Source organism: Lutra lutra, chromosome 6 (genome assembly GCF_902655055.1).
Source record: "Lutra lutra chromosome 6, mLutLut1.2, whole genome shotgun sequence".
NCBI classification, from domain to species: Eukaryota; Metazoa; Chordata; class Mammalia; order Carnivora; family Mustelidae; genus Lutra; species Lutra lutra.
This window is the reverse complement of record NC_062283.1, coordinates 24,278,203-24,286,208: the sequence shown is the minus strand read 5'-3', so window position 1 is coordinate 24,286,208 and position 8,006 is coordinate 24,278,203.

Sequence of the window (8,006 nt, the reverse complement as noted above, 5' to 3'; positions counted from 1 at the left end):
ATTCACCCAAGGCAGATCAAAGGAGATAGAAGTTTTTTGAATATACTGCAAGGGAGCAGCAGGCAGGACGGCAAAGGAGAGACCGTCTGCCAGGAGGTGGTTGCTGGGGGGTTGCTATAGTTATGGGGTGGAACTGTGCCTGGTCGTATGCAGCCTATTGGTCAGTTAGGGACTCTGGCCATTGCAAGGTGGGTCACTCAATGAGCCCATTTGTGTCATCTCGGTAGCCACTGTGGGTCCTTTTGCTTTGCTCAAGTTTTCATTGCTTGAGCCTGTTGCCTAAAAGTGGCCTCTACAGCAGGGACATTTGGTGCTCGTCAAATGTTCCGTCTGCTTCCCACATTTTGCACAGAACCCCTCCCTCCTGCCGCAGGGAGGCAGCAACAGGTGGCAGTTTCTGGCTATTGGCCACAAGAAGATTTGTGGTGTCACTTCTAGGTCAGAGCATCAAGAAGCCTGACCCAAGAGTGCAGATCCCTCTTCTGCTATTGTGACCCAAGGTACCGTCTAGGTCCCCGAAGCACTATACAGAGCAGAGTCCTCCCACCTTACCTCCTACCCCCCAGTGCCAATGCCCTTGCAGGATTAAAATGTCACTATAGCATAACCTAGCCTTATTATGAAACCAAGCACCATATCACCAGTCACGGCATGTGAGAGAGTTTAGGTTTGGTTTTGGATTAAATGCCCAAGGATCTCCGGAGAGAGTCCTGTGAGGCTGAGGACATCCTGGATGTTCTTATGACTCATTGATTGCCCTGTGAGCAGGCCCAGGGCTGCTCTAGCTTCAGATGGCATGCATTGTCTTCCAAGCCTCACCTTTCTTCACCTGGAAGGGAGGTAACCAGTATCCTCCCCACAGAGCAGTTTTCTTATCTATCATCTAAATAATCCTGTAATTCTTGGTTCCTACCAAAATTCATTCCAGACGAAGTCCCACGACCCAGACTGGTGGCAGAAAGAGGAGAGGGATGAATCAAAGTACCAATGCCCCTCTTGCCCTCTTTTGAAGCAGTTAACCCCGGGGAGGCTGGCCCCTTTTGCAGTGTGCTGCTGAGTCCTTTTGCATGTGTGGGCTGTGGCCTCGCTGAGAAACAGGACCCGCTGTTTCATCAGCATTCTAAGATTGCAGAGCCCAGAGAAAAGACTGCCCCCGACAGGGTTCCTGAGTTACAGAGTAGGACCTTGCTTTCTGAAAGCTACACCGCAGCCTGCCCGCTTCCTTCCCACCTGCCACCTAGTGGTTCTCCGGAGAATTGCACCCTCCTGCTCAGGGTCGGCCGCACGCGGGGATCTGGTTACCATTGTGCATTCTTATCTGATCTTCTTCAGAGGGCATTAGCTCTGCAAGGAGCCTCAGAGAGCCTCTAAGCCAATCGTCTCAGTTTACAGCTAAGGTAACAGAGACCTAGAAGAGAGGCATCGAGCTAATTAGTGGTGGAGGGAGGCGTACAGCCCAAGGCCCCCCCCCCCCCCCCCAGGCCCTTATTTATCCTTCTCGCAAGTATTCATTCACTCCTTCAACTACCTAGTCAGTATTTGTTCGGTACCTACTGGGTGCAGGGCCCGTGCTGCTCAGGGCACTGAAGCTGGGAGACCCCGTCGCGGCCCTCAAGGAGCTTCCTGAGAAGGCCGAGGAGCAGGCAAACAGGCCAACACAGAAAAATGAGTGCTCTGTGGGGGGTAAAGATGAAGGGCCTGGAGAAGCCGGGAAGGCCTCCTGCAGGGATGCTCCTGGGGCTAACTCTGGGATGAGAGTTTTCTCCAGCAGGTGCAAGGGTGGTGCAGTGACCACGTCGGTGCACAGCGCGAGCAGAGGTGGTGGGTTCTGGACGCCTTGTGGAGTTCCGTATCTACCGCCAGAGCGGAAAGCATCACGTGGGGGAAGGGACAGACTTGAAGCAGCCTGGCGGCTGGGCCAGGGACCTCGAATGAATGAGGCTAAATGTCCCTGCAGAAAGTTTTTGTTAGAGGAAATAACACGAGCCGGTTTAGTCCTTCGCGAGATCTCCCCGGCCACAGTGAGAAGGGCCCCCTGGTGGAAGCAAGAGAGCATGCCAGAATGCCGGGACAGGGGTTCAGGCGTGCCCCAGGCCCGGAAGTGCAGGCGGGCAGGCTGTGTCCCGGCCTGTGGGCGATAGCCAGGGATTCTTCAGTTGCGGTTTGGGAACCCAAGGGAGTGGCGGAACATTCACCAACGGAGGGAGTACAGGAAGGAAAGGGCTGGGGTGGGGGCAGGAGGAATGGGGTGGAAGAGACGGTGAAATTAGGTGTGGACGTGGGGAGGGGCCAGGTGCTGTGGGGGACAGTTAAGAAATGACGGCCCCAGACAGTTGGGTCTGTGTGCGCCTCTGGGAAAATCAACCATGGCCGTATATGTGTACTTGTGAGATTAGGTGACAAGCAAATTCATGGCCGCGGGTGCAGTTGCCCAGGGAATGCATGAGGGGAGAGGAGAACGGGCTCACAGGGAGCCTGCTCGAGGCTGGCTTCGCCAGAAAGCAATTTCAGAGAGTTTAGTCTGCATATTTTTTTAGAGAATACCCTTGGAATCGACACCCATGCGGGGAGTGAGAGGAAGTAGGAGTGGGCAGAGGGAGAAGGATAAGCCTCCGGTGACCCCACGGGGAGCTCTGGGGCTCACATGGCTGTCAGCATTGACTGCATTGGGCCAAAGTGGCTGCATCTTTATTCCCTTGCCTCCATCAGACAGCCCTCCTGCCCCCAACTCCCAGCCCAGGAAAGACCCTGGGAATAAGGCTGGGGTTGACTCTTGAAGGCCCTGTGGTCCCAGCAACCGGGCAACCATTCTTCCCTGGAAGGAGGATCTACGCTTAGGCCAGCGTTACAGGTGGGTCCTTTCGTGTCACAATCAAGCAAGGGCTTACCATGTGGCACCCAAGTAGATCACCTGAGCGTCAGACATTTTCCTTCCTGCCCTCACCTGATTACAAGAGCCCTATCTCTCCCTTATGATGAGGGTGGTGTTCACCTGCCAGGATGGTGACTCCTCTTTGTGAGTTGCTGGGGTCTGGAAACAAGGAGTGCAAAGTGCCTCGTGGCCACCATAGCTAATTACAGAGCAGAACCCTTGCTGTGTCCCCTGGAGGAAGAGTTCTCCCTTTGCGAAGCAGGACCACTACCACTACATTCCCTAAGTGCAGCATTGGGAAGCACAGTCACCTGTCCCTGTTGGGGGAGTGATGATAAGAGGGGCTGCTCCTGCTTCCACTCATGGATCCCTGACTTACGAGGTCTTCCTGCTGGGAACACAGCACCATATATAGCCCTTTACTTCTAGCTCCATTAAGGGTCTTGGGGGATGGTTCTCCAACCTCCAAAATTATCATCTCTGAACATTTTGGTCTTCGGTGGACAGCTTGTGGGTGGCACAGCTGGTGTGATGTGGCCAGTGGCTCCCACAGCTCTGGGCCCGCTCTCCCACCTTTTTGGCTGTCTCACGTGACATTCTGTGTGAGGCCATGCTGGCAGATTGCACACTCTGTGAGAGCTCAGGTAATGGCACCACGGCTCTGCGGATAGGGAGGGCAAGCCGACACCTGGAATGGGTTCTATTCCATCAGAACCAAATGCTGTCCCTTCTGGGTGGAAAGAGCCCCGCATCACCAGACTGCAGGCTAGCAGCAAGTCCTCCTTGGCGCCTGGTGCCATGACAGCCTCAGCCTGGGCCTCTGTTGGTAGGTAGGATGTTTGGTGACAGCAGCAGCAAGAACAGCTTTGGTGAGTGGAATTCTATGCTATTGGCTCCACTTCTGCTACCACGGCTCTTTTGTTCGTGTCCCATTGATTGTACCGGCCCTGCAGTGGTAGAAGGCAGGGGCTAGCTAACATCCACTGGTTGAGTCATTTTGTCTGCTCATGTTCTCTGTGATGGCAGAGATCATGATCCTCACACTTCATGGACACTCTACCCACATGCCTCTTCCCCAGACCTCCCTGTCCTGTCCTCTGTCAAAATCTTTCTCCCCAGAGTTTCCCGATCAGCTCACCAATGCCTGGCCCTCCGCCCACAAGTCTATGTGCACCCTAACCTTGGGCTCCTGCTCTGCCCACACAACGTGACTGACCAGGCAGCCTGCAGGAGTAAGACTATAGCACAACTCTACCTGCTGTAGCTTGCACCCCTACACGGACCCATACGGAAACACAGCTCGGGCTCTTACCTCATTCATTGTCATTTCTGTGTGGGCTCCCCCATATAGCCAGAGGTGTGAACTAAAGACAGGGCCTTCGTGAAACAGAGGTGACAAGAGCTGTAGCGCTTCAGGGTGATATTCTGTGGGATGTCTAGACAGTCTAGAATTCTTCATGATGTTCTGACCGAGGGTGGAGAGTGAACATGGTCCTGGGCAAAACTGTGTGAATGTTGTTGTCCATCCCATGGAAATGCAGACTGTTTCTGCTCCTCTTTTCTGATTGGAATAGAAAAGAATGCATATCCCAAATTGCTGGCCACAGATATGTCCCTGTGGCCTTATTATACTGCTCTATCAAAGATATCACATCAGCTGCAATTGGGACTCCTTCTTGGTTGAGTTCGTTGTAGTCTATTATCATCTTCCAGGATCCAGTGGGAAAGTAGAGATATGATGAAGACCACCAGCACTGCTTCCTTTGGATCCTTTAAGGGTGGCACTAATTTCCAACATCCTTCCCTCAATGCAGTGTTGCTTGGTTGGGGAAGGGGCAGTTTCCTAGACTTCCACAGAGCTTTCTTCACTATGAGCACTCTTACCCCATGGGCCAAGGACCCACTGTGGGGATTGTGCCAACTTCCAAGTATGCCTTTCCTAGTTCTATATTTAAAGACTGGGCAAATGATCCTAGATGAGTCTGAAGACCAAATGGACCCTTAGCCAGGACTCTGTGTATTGTCCGGATTCGTATGCCCCCATTTTAGCAGAAGGACCATGATGAAACTTCAGATCTCCATATCTCAAGTCCCACTCTGACTCTTGAGATGTTAGGGTCTTCCATTCCCCTAGGATAGTGTTACCTGAGTAAATGACTCAGGCAACTTGGTCTCAAGTTACTCGGGTAACTTGGTCTCTTTGAGGAGGGTCTGGATGGTCATATTGTGTATACTTAATATGGTTTTGCAGGGAACATGGCCATGTCTTTAGTAATTGGGTTTTGGGCCCAGAAATTGAGCAAGGGGCCATAAGATTTTTTTTTAAAGATTATTTATTCATTTGACAGACAGAGATCACGAGTAAGCAGAGAAGCAGGCAGAGAGAGCGGGGGAAGCAGGCTCCCCATCAAGCAGAGAGCCCGTGGCTGGGCTCGATCCCAGGACCCTGGGATTATGACCTGAGCTGAAGGCAGAGGCTTTAACCCACTGAGCCGTCCAGGCACCCCGGGACCATAAGATTTTATTGGGGTGACTGCACTCAGCTTCCTGATCATCCATCCACAGTTTCTTCTGACGGTGTAGGATGAATCAACTCTTGCCGCCAGCCTGAGTTGAATCCATGGAATTCTGGAGCAAAAATGGCCCATCACAGTTGTGCTGCATTGGGCTGAAATGACCTGGCCTCTGTGCGGCTGCCTCCATCAGTCACTGGATGTAAGCTGTCCGGGAAAGGGTGTGTAGACGCCAAAGGAGGTAATAGTGGACGCCTGTCTGCTAACAGTATTTCCAGCAGTGGGGACAAAGTCCTTTCTTGAAGGGGGAATCTAGGTAGCACATCTCAAAGCCCACCCCAGAGTCTTTGGAGAAGCCACCAAAGTTAACAGAGTGGAGCTCTTGAGAATGTCTAGAAGGATAGACAGGTGGATAGATTAACCTTCGACAAGAGGAGGGGAAACTCATGGTAACGGGGGGGGAGGAGAAGTTGGTAAGAATGGGGTCAGATGAAGATAAGGGTTTGAGTAGAGAGATAATGTGTTGGGGAAATCAAGCCAGTTAATCTCTATTTTCTTTGTACAATTAGAAGCACCTCATCTGGTGAACTTGAGCTTGGATAGGGTTAGGGCTTGAGGAGAATAGTCCTGAGAGTAAATGAGAGAGGACGTTGTCTAAGGGAGTGCAAGGTAGTGTTGGGGGGTGGGCAGCTGATGTTAGGGCCACGCCTGATCCTGACCCTCGCCTGCTGGTCAGGTGGTTTTCCCAGCAGTGCTCAGTGCCCAGCTAGGAGCAGAGAGGAGTTTGCTTCAACCTGTGCTGGGTGGATGTGGAAGAGGACAGTGAGGCAATATGCTCTTAACTAGTTGCCTCAGTTTCCCCAGACAGTTCTTCTGGATTCTTTAGATATATATTCTCACCTTAAAATTCATTTGTTTGCTAGGGGATAAAGCATGCCGAGGATGTTAGAGTTGAGATGTGGAGAGATCATCTGCTCCATTGGTCCCATTTATCAATTTGTTCTCTTACGGACCTTGCTGTTTTATCAAATCATTGTCTAATTAAAGATTACAAAGGTTTTCTCCTATGTTTTCTTCTAGAATTTTTATAGTTTTAGGTTTTATGTTTAGGTCTATAAACCATTTTGAGTTTGTTTTTGTGTATGGCGTGAAGTATGAACTGAGATTCCCTGGTAAATAAGAAAATGCAGATTAAAACCACAATAAGATACCACTACATACCACTTAGAATGGCTGAAATGAACAAGCTTGACCATATCAAGTAGTTGACATGGTCCTTGCTGTTTGATGGGCATGGGGAGGACCCAGAACTCCATACACTGGTAGGAATGCACAATGGTATAATTACTATGGAAAACAGTTCATCAGGTTCTTTAAAAGTTACAGGGGTGCCTGGGTAGCTCAGTTGGTTAAGCACCTGACTCTTAATTTTGGCTCAGGTCATGATCTCAGGGTCCTGGGATCAAGCCCCATGTTGGGCTCCTCACTTGCTGCAGAGTCTGCTTGTCCTTCTCCCTCTGCATCTCTCTCTCTCTCAAATACATACATACATACATAATATCTTAAAAAAAAAGAAATTACACATACAATGGTCATATGATACGGCGATTCTACTCTTAGGTGTTTATCTACTAGAGATGAAAACATATGGGTAGCAGCTGTAGTGTAATCACCCCAAACTGGAAGCAGCCCAAATGAACAGCAAGATGTGAAGGAATAATAATAGGAATGTGAAGGAATAAATAAAAAGGAGTGAACTATTTTGCTTGATCTTATTTTATTTTATTTTATTTTATTTTATTTTACTTACTTATTTTACTTATTTTTTGTTATGTTAGTCACCATAGAGGACTTCATTAGTTTTTTATTGTTATTAGTTTTTTATTGTTCCACGAGTCATTATTTGCATATAACACCCAGTGCTCATTGCAAAGGAGTGAACTATTGATATACATAACAATGACGGATCTCAAAGTAATTGTGATGAGTGAAAGGCAGACAAAAAAATTGTACATACTCTGATCCAATTAATCTAAAACTCTAGAAAATCTGAACAAATATGAAGTGACAAAAATGCATATTAGTGGTTGCGGGGGGGTGATCAGTAAGGGTTATAAAGGGGATTGAGGACACCTCCGGGGTGATGGACACATTCACTATCTAGATTGTAGTCATGGTTTCATGGGACATACATGTGTCAAAACTTCAATTTATACACTTTTAGTGTGTAGTTATTGTATGTCAATTATACGTGAATAAAGCTGTTAAAAATATTGACCTGAAAGTTAACTATTGTATTGAATCATTGATAATTAGCAAATAGAACAAACCTGTAAAAATACTTAAACTTTCACATATAAATTTTGTCTACTGAGACCTATTAGAGATTTAAAAGGTAGGACTGTGATAGTTCCTACGTAAAACCCAAAGGTCTGTTGTAACAGAACCTGACAAGATGGATCCTGCTTGCTTTTACCTCATTCTCTCTTATATCGAAGGCTTCTTTATTTCAACTCTGTAGTGTCCCAAAATGACTCAAATGAAAGGGACCCTTGGCAGGGCTTATAATGGCCACTATTAACCGTGCTTCCCACATACTGGCGCCTACTCCTTTCCCCCTT